General features: G+C 48.0%; 1 protein-coding gene and 1 long non-coding RNA gene across 22 annotated transcripts in view; one reads left to right on the top strand and one right to left on the bottom strand.

Moving 5' to 3' along the window:
- The first annotated feature begins 21 nt into the window (after positions 1-21).
- On the top strand, positions 22-5751 carry LOC146754802 (uncharacterized). The gene is made up of 2 exons (XR_014938669.1): positions 22-650; positions 761-5751. It is a non-coding gene; the product is annotated as an uncharacterized LOC146754802 (long non-coding RNA).
- The window catches only part of LOC107324778 (membrane cofactor protein-like), a 32482-nt gene continuing 22164 nt past the window's right edge, over positions 2232-12549 (bottom strand). For 8 of the 21 annotated variants that reach the window (XR_014938654.1, XR_014938643.1, XR_014938641.1 and 5 more), the window contains 6 exons: positions 11343-11970; positions 9957-10120; positions 8429-8542; positions 6857-6959; positions 2878-5623; positions 2232-2594 (listed from right to left, as the gene is read on the bottom strand). The gene's annotated coding sequence lies outside the window, so the exon portion shown is untranslated. Of the gene's footprint in view, positions 2595-2877; positions 5624-5751; positions 6960-8428; positions 8543-9956; positions 10121-11342; positions 11971-12549 lie in introns of those variants that run through there. The other 13 variants (XR_014938644.1, XR_014938651.1, XR_014938655.1 and 10 more) reach the window with 10 other exon arrangements.

Here is a 12549-nt window from a genome sequence, read left to right as displayed (position 1 = left end):
CCAAGGCAAAGGAGCTGCTGTTGTTCCTTCCTATCAGCCCTCTTGCATCTCTTCCTTGTGGATCTTGCTGGGGATGAGGCTTTTCCTCTGCTCAGTGGTGACCCAGCCATTGAGTGTCACATCTATGCATCAACCCAAAGCAGAATGGAGCCCTGGTGCCATGCAGGCAGCCCCAGACCCTTCCCCAGGCTGAATGCAGAGACTTCATTCAGCAATGAGAGTTACTTTTGAGTCTGAGCTGCCACACAGTGCGTTGCTGAAGCCAATCAAATCCATCAGAGCGAGCCAGTTTTAATTAAGTCTTATTAACTACTTCTCTCAGCGGATCTTCCGTGGTGTGCATAGCAAAACCAGCACGACCTCACCAGGTGAGCCCTGCACAGCAGAACAGCCCATCTCATGCATGGAAGCACTGCTCCCATGTTGAATTTTCACATGTGTGTGTAGTGGAGATGCTAAATCACAGCCTGAACCAGTAATTGAGCAGCTGGTGGGAAGGCAGGGCTAATCCAGGGAAGCTCAGGTGCATGCAATGTACCTGAATGACTGGAAAGGATGGAGTCAGGTCCCACACCTCATATAAGGGCTGGTAGTGGAGGTGTGAGGTTATCTGTTGCTGGAGCTCTCTACTGACCTGTATCCCTCTAAAGGTAAGCAGTTCTTTTCCTTCTACATCTGTGGCTGCTGTATTTAGGCTCGTTCTCATTTGTTGTGACTTTGTTACCTTGGTTTTATCATGGTTCTTTCCATCCTGTTATAGCACTGCAGTGTGTAAGCATTAACACAGGCTGCAGCCCATTGGGTCAGCATTGCTGTGCTCTGCTTCCAGCAGCACCAAGTGCTCAGGCCGCGTGTTCTGAGGTTCCTACACCACTTAGGAGCTGCAACAGCAAGTCTGGGGTATGTACATACATACATATGTATAGCAATGCTGCTATCTGCTGGCTGTGCTATGCTAGAACAGCAGGGCTGGCACCCAGGTCGTTGCAAGCTCTGCTGCCCTTCAGTGCCTGTGTCTTGCATGGGACAGACCTGCATCCCTGGGGTGTTTATTTCTAACCTGTGTATCTTTTTTATCCCTGTAAATTCAATAATGCACCCTCGAGTTCTTTATTTGCCTTTTTTTCTGCTCCTTTTAGTTGTGATTTTTCTTCCTCTTTTTGTTAATCTTCACGTTTGCATCTTCCTCCCTTCCTTATCTGCCCCAGAGGCTCCTCTGCTGCTTTGGCAACGTGTTAACGTGTTTGGGGATGATAAGACATCTAATTAATAGTTTAATTAGCAGTACAAGGTCCTAATAGCTTATTAAAGGGAAACCATTCAGAGGATTCTTTTCCTTTCCTTGTGTTGGTTCCGTACCATTTATGAGTGCACGATAAAATGGCTTTCAATGGTGTTGGGAATATAGCAGGGGAAGCAGATGTGTGATTTCATGGGGGGATTTCACACCACTAATACCATTATTATTATTATTATTTTCTTGTTTAAAAACAATTTAACAGCTTAGCAGAACTGTAAGGGAACAGCAGAGCTGTGGCATAGCTGGTGGTCCTGGAGTGATGCAGCACTTATTGCATATAAACACCTCCTGGGTCTATCAGACCCGAATGGGTTTGTAGGGTTGGAGCCTTGGCTGACCACGTCTAAGTATCACTGAGAGCCCCCCCCCAGCTCCTCTCCTTGTCCCTCCCAGCCCTCAGGCTGCAGTAGGAGCCACTCAGTTGCTCCGTTTGGATTCCAGAGGCTGCAGTGTTTTTCCTCTGACCCATACAAAGATTTCATTCTAAATTTATCTCGGCCGCTCATCGGCAGTCCCACTTAGCAGCAGATTAAGAGGCCGGGCCAATTCAAATGAGGGCAGGGGAGCCTGGAACGAGGCATGGCCCTGACATAGGGTGGGATGACAGCGGGGCAGGGCTGGGTTCAGCGCTGCACACCCACAATGTGGCTGCACCCAGGGGCTCAGCTCTGCCCTCCAGGCTGCCTCCATCCCATGGGGCATCCATGGATGCTCCTCCTGCATGGACTACAGCACAAAGCATCCTTTGGTCCCCCCATAAGTCACAGCTGCACCCCTGCCCACCTCAATCCGTGCCCAGGTGCTGCAGCAAGGATTAAACCATCCCAGCAGGATGCACGGGTGCTGCTAATGCTGCCTGCACTCTTTGCATTCAGCAATGCAACTCCGCACAGGGAGTACATTCGGTGTTTGGAATCACAGAGGGAAATTATGCAGTTAGAAGGATGGTATAATTGAGAGAATGCTCCGCTCGTGCAATTTTCTTACGCGCTGTCAGCAAATCGCTTAATCTGTGCTGTGCCAAGTTTCCCATCCATTAAATGGGGAATGATTATCGCTCTGCTTCCTAAGGGGGGAGAGGGAGCGGCACCACCGATGGCTGCGGGTGCAGAGCTGCGAAGAGAGAGCGGTGATTGTAGCTTCGTAGCACCGACCTTCGGAACCGGATCCCTCCTCCTCCATCTCCCGATGCTTTATTTGCTTTTGAATTGCAGAAGATCCCCCCTCCCAAGCTCGGTTCATCTCTTCCGTTCAGGATTTAATAAGATCTTTCATGTCCCGACGACGCACCGTCCTGCGAGAAAGGAGAGAGGAAAAAAGGCTGCGCTGGATGAACTCGTGGATACGGAGCTTTTCCTTCGCCCGTCCGCCGCCCCCTCCCGACCCCCCCATGGGCTGTAAGGGGGGGGCACGGCCTCTTGGGACGTGTAGGCAGAGCGGGGTGACCTTGCTGCGTGGTGCGGGGGGGGGGAGAAGCGGCCGCTTGCTCTGCTCGGCAGGGCCGGGGGTGGAGGGGGGGGAAAGAGCCGCTATGGGAGCATCCCCTGCCCCATAACTCCCCTCCACCCCCCCCTTACCCTGGGCCCTGGTGCAGGTGGGAGTATGGACAGAGCCCAGCCAGGTTGCAAAGGCACTTGGAGCTGGGAAATAAGAGATAACAGCAATACTAATAAGTACTAATTATTATTATGGATGTAGTGATCTGTTGGGGGGATGACAGTTGTCCAAATGGGACATAATAATGGAACGTAACAGTAACAAACGGGACGTAATGATTCAATTAATAATTATGAGAATATGTTCTATACTTAATAATTATCCCTACTTCCCCCTGTGTAAATGGGATGCAGGCACACAAGGCTGCCCTGATGGGAAGCAGTTCCTTTACAGCTTCGTGTTTTCTTAGCCTTCCTTCCCAAGGGCAGCTGTTCCATCAGGCCTTACAGCGATGCTTTGCTCTGTTCTTTGCTGTTTTCCTCGCTCTCAGAACATCCGATGCCGTTTCTGTTTGTGGAGCCTTTTAATAGCGACGTGGTGGCAGAGACAAACCTGACTCAGTCAACTTGCCTTCCCCCCCTTAGGGCAGCTGTAGCCCAGAGAAACAGAGGGAGAGGCGCAGCTCAGCGCTGTTTACAATCCATCATTGTTAGTTAATTGCTGTTTGGTTAAATATTTACTTTGGATTAAGTTCTTTTGTGCTCTTTCCTTAGAAAATACTAAGTACGGGGTTTATCTGCGGGGCTTTTTAGACGGGTTTTTTAAAGATAATTCAGCAGCAGAGAGACTTCATGGAGTTATTCTCCTTACTTTGTGTGTATTTGCCTTGTATTGCTGCGCTATCACCTGTAATGAGTGGGGATATCAGGCCAGTTTCTGGCTGCCCCTAAGCCAAGCTGTATAGGGTTAGGGCGGGCTCCTATAGGGTTAGGGCAGGCTCCTATAGGGTTAGGGTAGGCTCCTATAGGGTTGTGCTGTTTAATGGGGTGACTGCAGACCTCATGGGAGCAGCTGTTGGCTCCACCGGATCCTTTTTTGGTGCAAGGCTGTGAACTCCAATGTTCTGCAGCACTGACCCAACTGTTATATAAACACGGGTTTAATTTTGGAACTTTAATATTTAAGAGGCTTAAGTTTCCTTTTGCTCGGGCTTGTTTTTTATGCGCTGCTCCTTTGCAAAGTGCTTCTTACCTACGTTATGGGTTGCTATGTTATCCTTCATGGTCTACCTATGCAAGGGTTTTAACTCCCTGCCTTAGCATTGCTCTGCCAGCATGAAGCAGGGTTTGCAACATTGCCTTGCCCAGGCTGCCCCTCTGGGTTCTCAGCTCCCTTTGAAAAGCAGCAAGTAACACAGAAGGAAGTGCTGATACTGAAGGCTGCCATGCAGTTACATTGCCTGCATAAAATGGGACCCTATGGAGGACAACACAGGGCTCCATCCTGCAGCAGGATCTAAAACCCATAGGTACCAACAAGGCTGGAGCAGCACTGATCTTCTGCCTTCAGCAGGTAGGTGGTTTGTCTTCAGCTTCTTTCTGTGCTCAGCAATCATCCCACATGTATCCAGTTCAGTGATGGTGGGACAGAAGCACTGTCCATCTCTTGCTGTCCAAGATGAAGTTGTCCTGCCTGCAGCCCTCACTGCTCTGTTCTGGCACCAGCAGAGAAGCTGGAGGATCAGGAAACAAATTAAGTGCCTTGAAGGTAAGAGTTCCCATTGCAATATGAAGCCAGGTGCTTTCACATGCTGTTAGGAGATAGTAGGCCTTCCTCAAACAAACTCATGCTCTTGGTGACATGATTTTTGCCTCTTTCTTTGCAATGCTCGGCAGCAGCATGATTTGGTTGGACTCGATGATCTTATAGGTCCTTTCCAACCTTGTGATTCTATGATGGTCCATCACAATCATCCCCTCCAGCCATTCAATCACCAAACACCCCCTGCTGAAGCTCACTGATGTGCTCACCCCAAGCTGCTCCCTTCAAGCAGCCCCATGTTCCTCACCCTCTGCTCTCTGAAATGCATTTAAAGGAGGAAGCTTCCATTCTTTGCATTGGTATTCTGGAAAATATCTGCCTTTAAAGCAAGAATTATGTTGTATTTCTGTTACAGTCCTATACTTTCTAACCTGGATCCCCTTAACCACAATGTAATGATCATCAGGCGATTATGGAAGGAATAATGTAGACCTTGCACCCTTTTCAGTGCACCAAAGGGTAACACCTGGTGCTGGCTGCAGCACAGAGCTGCTCTGTGCTGTGTGGATCTGGCACCCCATAGCTCTGCAGTGCCCTGTGACCGCAGCCCGTCACGCTGCCTGCTCAGCACAGTTTGTCACGTAAACAGGGAGATGCAAATAAAGCAACCGGCCTGATTCCACACCCTGAGAACTCAGGAGACTTCCAGCATCCTGGCTTCTGTTCTCTGTATGTTTCTGTTTGCAGTGCTCCCCTGTGTGCAAGGCTCGATGCAAGCAGCGGATCGTCCTCCCAAGGCGGCTGTGGGTTGCAGGCAGCTCCCATCTTGGACGACCTCATTTTAACCTCCCCGTTTCGAGGCAGCAGTAGTATTATATAACCCAGATTTCGGCGGGTCTGCTGGTTTTAGTGCAGAAAACAAACGTGTGCTCACAAGGGTCAGGGTGTCATGGGTTCCTTCCGCTGGTGCCCTCGCCCACGTCTCACCCTGAGCTGCCAAGGAAAGCTCCCACTCCAGGGCTGCAGCTGTGGAGCTCTGGACTCGCAGTGCAGAACACATTCATGGCAGTGCTAAGGATAGAATGGCTCTGAGCAGCTGAAAGCCTGGTGCTCCTGCAGGTGAAACTAAGGAGGGAGAGTATGTCAGAGGGAGGGCTGGGACTCAGCTCATTTACACCAGCTTTTACTTTTCTATGCAATTCCTTGTCTCAGACATAAAACTAACCCCTTTATTACAGTCGTGCAACAAGAAATGAGCATGGAAACCATGTTTATATGTTTACAATAGAATACATGTATTTTCCACCCTCCCCAGGAGCCTTACATGCATCCTTTCCCCCTTTGGTGTTATTTGGTTCTATAGTAAAGCCTTGCAAAACCTCTCTTATGATTCAGGTTTCAGGAAATCCAAAGTCTTTAATTCCTCATTTAAGGAATACCAGTTAGTTGTTACTACTGAGCACATCCACAGCACTTCCTGAGCAGCAGCAGCCATTGAAATCCCTCCATTTCAGTGCAGAAATTCATGCTGTCCCCTCAGTGCTGCACCATCCACCCCACAGCTGCATGAGAAGGGCAGGACAGGCGACTTTTGTTCTGCTGAACACAGTTCCACCAACTGGCATTGCATGGAAAACATGGGCAACACGGTTGTTGTGTAACGTGCTCAGTGGGAGGCTGCTTCCAGGTGTTACTTAATTCGTTCAATTAAGTGCTCCATGGCAAAACCAGACGAGCTGTACAAGCTGTGAGTTCTCCTGGAGCTGTTGCTGGTGCGTGTGTTTGTGTCCCATCCACTCTGACACACCTTGCTCTCGTTGCCAAGTGTTGCCAAGTAACTAATCGTACTGCTGAGAGCCAGCATTGTGCATGAACTGCACTGGCATTCGTCCTCTTCCTCTTCCTCCTCCCCACCTCCCACTGTCTGTGCTGGGACTGCATTGGGAATAGCAAAGCTCAGAGATGTCCTGCTCTGTGCAGGCTCAGACGATGCAGGCACGATGGGTTTGGAGGAACAGATGTGACAAATTGGCCTGGTGTGCACCTCTGCCAGATAATTCGGGTTACCATGGTTATGTGTGGAAAACAGGGCTGCAGGTTAACCTGAGCCAGTGTGGTATGGTGTGAAGCATCTTGTGTTGTGGGGTCTTATCTTACGGTCACTGCTGAAGACCTGCCCACCCCATGGGCACCTTTTAGTCCTCAACAGCCTAAGAGAGCTGCAATATCTCACCATACCATTTACAGGAGCAACACTGAGTTCACAAATGGCTTTCAGCAATAGTTCTATGAACACCAATCTGAAATAGTGCTCTGGAGGCAAAGCAGATGATTTCAGCTCAAAGGCTGCTGTCCCACCTTCCCCATATGACAGAGCTGACACAAGGCACAGGATCAGGCTGACCATCCCAAACACGACCATCTTCTTGACTTGGTGGAAACCTTCCAGCCTGGGGAAAACCTGTTAAACAAAGGGGCAAGTGAAGCCTGGAGTGAGTTAAAATTCAAAGAAAAATGTAAGTTCCTCTGCCAAGCAGTGCTTCTGCTGACAGGAGGTTTCGGAAACTCTATTAAATCATGTTGGGACTCTGCTATTTATCTTTCAGTGCAACCTGCTCAGAGAACGCAGCAGTGGATGGCAGCACAAAGGCCTCAGAAGGAGAGATTCTGCCAAGCTGTTTTCGGTATATTACAGTGCACTGAGGCAGTGCTGCCTTCCAAAGAGAGAACTGCACGCTCACAGGTATAAATGAGGAGGCAGAGGCCTGCTACAAATACCACTCTTGGCTTTTTGATGTATTAAATGCCTCCTTTTCCCAGGCTGGCTGTAAGAAGCATAAAATGACATTTAAAAGCAGTGGTTTGGGCAAATAAATTGTGGGAACCCTATGAACCCATTAGAAAAAAGCCTTAAATATTCACACCTTTGCTAGAATATACCCTTACTGCCTTGTTTCAGGGGGATGAATAGCACTAGATGCTGGTTCAGAGGCTTAAACCCAGACCTTGGCCACTGCAGAGTGCTCATCCTCAGTCCTTCCTTCCCCTTTAAAGGAGTACAACCATACAGTCGTGCATGAGGCTGAAGGGGTTGGTTTGCATTTTGTTTTCCCTGTGTGTCTTTAAAGAAAAATAGTTGGCAGGAAGGTGAGCAAAGCTGAAAGTCTTTTCATCTGTTTTGTTTTGTCACGTTGAATGTTTTGTTTTCTACTTGGTGGATTAGCCAAAGGAATCGCTGAAAACAAAAAGGTCTCCCATTCTGGAAAGGGAAATCAGTCTTACAGTTGGGTTAAGATGACTAATCAGAATTGGTCAAATAAAGAAACCAAAAACATACTGAAAAATGAAACTGTCTGTGTTTTCCTGGGAATAATATAGAAAAGTCCAACTTTTAATCAGGACTTGTTTATAAAATAGTTCCCCGTTGGGAAAAGTAACCAGGCTGCTTTCATAAAAACTAAGTTCAAAACTGTTTTCTTAATGGCAGCTTGGATTTTAGACCTTACTCGTGGCCTTCCAGTGATTCTGGTTGTGTAAGTGCAAAGTACGAGGCCTGCATTTGAGGCTGTTGTGCTCTCCTGCTGTAGGAATGGCTGCGGAAGAAAGCAGATTGAAAGAACACTGCTTAGAAGCAGAGTAGTTTGAGGAGAAAAAAGAGATGGGAGATCCTCTTTTTAACGAGTATTTTAAGGAGATAATATCTTATAATTACTTATTTTTAGAAGCCTTAACTGAGAGGCCAGAGCAGCTCAACGCTGGACAAGCAAAGACAGTTTATCGCCGGCCAAAATAATTTACAATCCCAGTTTCAAGGACAACAGGAAGGTACAAAACTCAGGCAAGACTTGCATGCACTGAAGGAATGCAACAACAGCCCGGTTAGTGACAGTGCAGGGTTATTCCTGCAGAGCAGGAAGGGGGAGGTCTCACCTCAGTGAGGTCTGCTGGTCAGCTCGGCTCTCAGATGCCTTCCAGTGCTGGGGGCTGAGCTCAGCGACCCTCCATCCATTCACAGCCTTGGTGTCCCCATGTGAAACAGGAAACCTTGGAAAAGTAGAAGTGTGGCTGTAATTAGGATTAATCTATTTTTAGCAAGCTGTCTGCTGCCCTGTCCCTGCTCCAGCTGAGATGTTTAATTCTATCTAGCTTGACCCTTTCTGTAGCTGAACTCAGGATTGATACAGCAGCTCTATTTCAAAGCTCCAGTTTGGGTGTGTTTGTTTTGGTTGGGCAGGGTGTTTTTTTATACAAATCAGCCTTTTATTTTATCTTATTTATTTTTGTTTTCTCCTGTACAATAGCTGGAGAAATCCAGCACTAAAATGACAAGCAGATTGCTGTGCAAAAACAGTTGTACAACTTTGACTCTCATTATTATTCCTTTTACTATGTAGCTTGGAAACGTAGTCATGGAGCAGGAATGTATCGTACCCTGCGCTGAACAAACAGCATAAAAGGAAACTCCCCCCTTAGCAGCTGTATGGAGTGAAAACATGTCGTGGTATTGCAACAATTTGTCCTAACAGCACCATTGCAAGATGTTAAGATGCACATGAGAGCCAGCTCTCCCCAGGTCCTCATCAAAACACTGTTCTCCCCACCCCAAAATCCAGCAATTTGCCTTAGGGGAAATGCTCTGTTATCTCATATGTAAAGGGGGAGGGGGTAATTTCCTCTGCCCCCTACCTGTCCCCTCACCGTGTATTTCAGTGACTCATGAAGCTTCAAAGTGCTGAGTGCGGAGAACGGCTATTTCTGTGCTTCCACTGCAATCCCTGCTACCTCCAACTGTGCTGTCAGTGCACCTCAGCCATGCAGAGCACCCCCGCGGGCTCTATTCTTAGCAGCTAATAGCTGAAATAATTACTTTTGTCTCAGGGCTGTTGGCTCCTTGGATTTGGATGAGAGCAAAACCCACAGCACTGGAGGGCCGGGATCACTGCAAGGCAGGGAGCTGAGCTGGGGGCTGCTGATGTCCCAAACCTGACTTCATCAGAGGGCATTCACTCTGTTTGGAAGCAGTCTCTGTGTTCCTGTGGTGCCATCCCCTTTGAAAAAGATCTCAGCTCTTCCAGCTGGGATTTTCTTAAGGCTTCAAAGGGCAAATGCCAGACTAAAGCTTTTCAAAGGGACGGCCGGGTTCGTCACCTTCAGGTTTCCATTTTGGCGCCTGCCTTATTGCACAGGAAACGCAAAGATTTTGTGCAAAACCCAGCACCAATACACCCTTGGTTGTTGGGATCTAATCCACACCTCTGTTTTTTTTATCTCAATGAAACCCCCAAACCCTGAGAGGATGATGAGAACCCACCCAACAGCTGAACAACGCCTGCAATACAGTGAGAACAGAATGAACTTTATAAGCAGCCAATTCTTTGCCCTGCACACCTGGGTAGGTGCACAAAAACAAGCCCAGAAGTGCTCCAGAAAGGGTTTGTATTGTTATTTATACACCTACCTGCTCTGTGGTTGGATGGGACCACAGTGTGCACACACTGGGCTGGCAAAGACGTGTGTCACAGCGATGGTGGTTGAGCTGATCACAGCCAGGAATCACTGCAAACACTCCAGAAGCCATTCCTCTGACATTCACTAATGAAAATCATCTGGATGGCAATAAACCTTTCAGGAAAAGCAAAACAACACAACAACATGCTAAACCTAAAGGTTTGACTTGGTAACTTTCCTATTATTGCTGCAGCAGGAGGAAATTCAGCACAATATGCAGAACATTCCCCCATGGACCCAGCTGGGTTCCTGAAACCCAGACTGTCTCTCTGATAGGACAGCACTGTAGGACCACGACCCACCTGTCATTGCTTATGTCCACGTGAGAACAGAAGCAAAACTTGCAAGTTTTATTTCTGCTTTTCTTTGAAAAATGAAAGAAAGTACCTCCTCTAAACAATTTCCTATCCATTTCCTCTAAAAGCCGCACTGTTCCGGCAGCTTCTCTTTCAGATGGCTGTTAAGTCTCTCTCATTAACTTCTGTGTAATAAGGGCTTCAATTAAGCAAGAAGCACAGCCAGAGTAAAATACAGGAACTCCCAAATTTCCTTCTCAGCTTTGACCCTGAACCCACTCGCAATCTGAGCCAAGTTATCGAACCTCCATTTGATTCAGTCTTCCCATACGCACAACTGCATTAACTTCATACACGACGCAGGATGCCACGTCAGCACCTGAGAAGCATCACCGCTTGCTTGGCTTTCAGGACACTTGATTGGCAAACTGAAGAACCTTTGTGCTAAGCATTATTACTCAGTTCAATGCGACATTCACTTGCCCACACTCTCCTGACCGCCTGCTCCCAGGGTGACGCGTTGAGACGTCACTCATGTGGATGCTGAGGTCGGGCACTACACACATTTCCAGCTGCACAGACTTGCTGAGTCTTGGGCAGGAATTTGTTTGGCATTGCCGAGGCCTTTGGCTTATTTGATCTCAGCCTTTTAGTTAAACAGGAACATGCCCTGATTTTAACAATCGCAGCTTCCTGCAGTTGGGAGGAAGGTGTGGCTGATGGCATTTAAAGTGGAACCAGAGCCAAGCCTTCACCAGCGGGAAGTTAAAGCACTGCTCAGCACCACTGGGGCTCTGCCCACCATTAAAAAGATCAAGGACCTTTCTCTGGGAACAGCCAAGGTTATTTTATCACCCACGGCACCACAAGGCATTGGATGACATTTGCAAGCGTTAAGATTTTCACAACTTCACTCCCCGTATGTTATTGCTATTAAGGCCATTGTAGCATGACAGCAGAAAATAACACAGAAGATGCCAAAGACAATGCCATATCCCAACCAAGCTTTGCATCACTCTGTGTGTTTTCCAGTTGCATACCTGAGTGCTTTGCAAGGCACAGTTGCTTCGATTCTTCTTGGATCAGCACCTGGGGGCTGCTGTCTCTCTGGGGCTCTGCAGATCAGCTGCAGGCAGACACAGCTGTCTCTGTGTGCTGGTTGAGCTTCTGAGATAACTCAGGGGTAATGGAAACCGACTGAGTAACCTTGCACAAAATGCTGGCCTACATCAGAGCATCACCGCTGAATGACTCATTTAAGTAGCCGAAGCACTCTTACAATTAACTGAAACAGTTAACGCTTGCAGCTTTGCCCACAAAGCAGATCTGTGAGGCTTGAAGTCCCATAGGTTCAATCGTGTAAGAAACCCCATCTTACAGCATTTTGTTGACCAAGCACTTACTGCTCTTGGTCACTGGAAGGTCTGCATCGGATACAACAAACCTTGTGCACTCCTTGTACTGCTGTCTGGATACTCAGTTCACAAGGGTCAGCTCTTCACCCCACACTGCCCTCCTACATCCCCAGCTCCTATCTTTCTGTTCCACGGTAGAGCTGTATCTGAGAAACCAGGAGCTTGCAATTCTTCTCATTTATGTCTGTGTGTAACAGGTGTCATTTTCAGTGTAGTACAGACGAATCCCAAAATAGCTCAGGCTCTTCAGACGCTGCAAAGAGGGAAAGAATAAAAAACACAGTGGTTACTTCAGCTCTGGTTGTAGTGAAAAGCCCAAAGCTCACAGAGTTCAGCACTAAAATGGCAGATGCATAGTGATCTCTCCTGATTCCCAGGTTTTCAAATGGGCTGCTGGCTCTGTTGTACACGCAGTCTGACGCATGAACTCCCTCATGCAGGGCTGGCTTTCCATTAGCTCTGCTTTGATTCCCAGATGCTCCATCTACCACTGATCCTCCTCCACATTTTCCGGTTTCGAAGCTCCGAGACTGGAGCAGAGCTTCCTCTGCCTGGTGCTGAAGTTGACTGCACTGAAGCTAACACAAGGCAGAGGGCTATGGGCAAAGAGAGCCGCTCAGCAGCAGCACTTTGCTTGCCTGGCTGTGCCTGCTGTGCTGCAATATGCAGCTGCTGGTGAACCTTTTTGACAGAGATGATTGGATCCTGAAGACTCCCGGAATGCAGCTATTAGTTCCCCTGCCTACACTGAGCATTCTGAATCTGTGTGTGCGGTAACACTTATTAATACTGTTCAGATTAAGTAGAGCCTATAGCTTTCTAGCACTTTCAG

Source organism: Coturnix japonica, chromosome 38, assembly GCF_054131305.1.
Source record: "Coturnix japonica strain WE chromosome 38, WE-NBRP24, whole genome shotgun sequence".
Taxonomy (NCBI): Eukaryota; Metazoa; Chordata; class Aves; order Galliformes; family Phasianidae; genus Coturnix; species Coturnix japonica.
The sequence above is the reverse complement of the archived record's forward strand: the minus strand, read 5'-3'. Positions and strand labels throughout refer to the sequence as shown.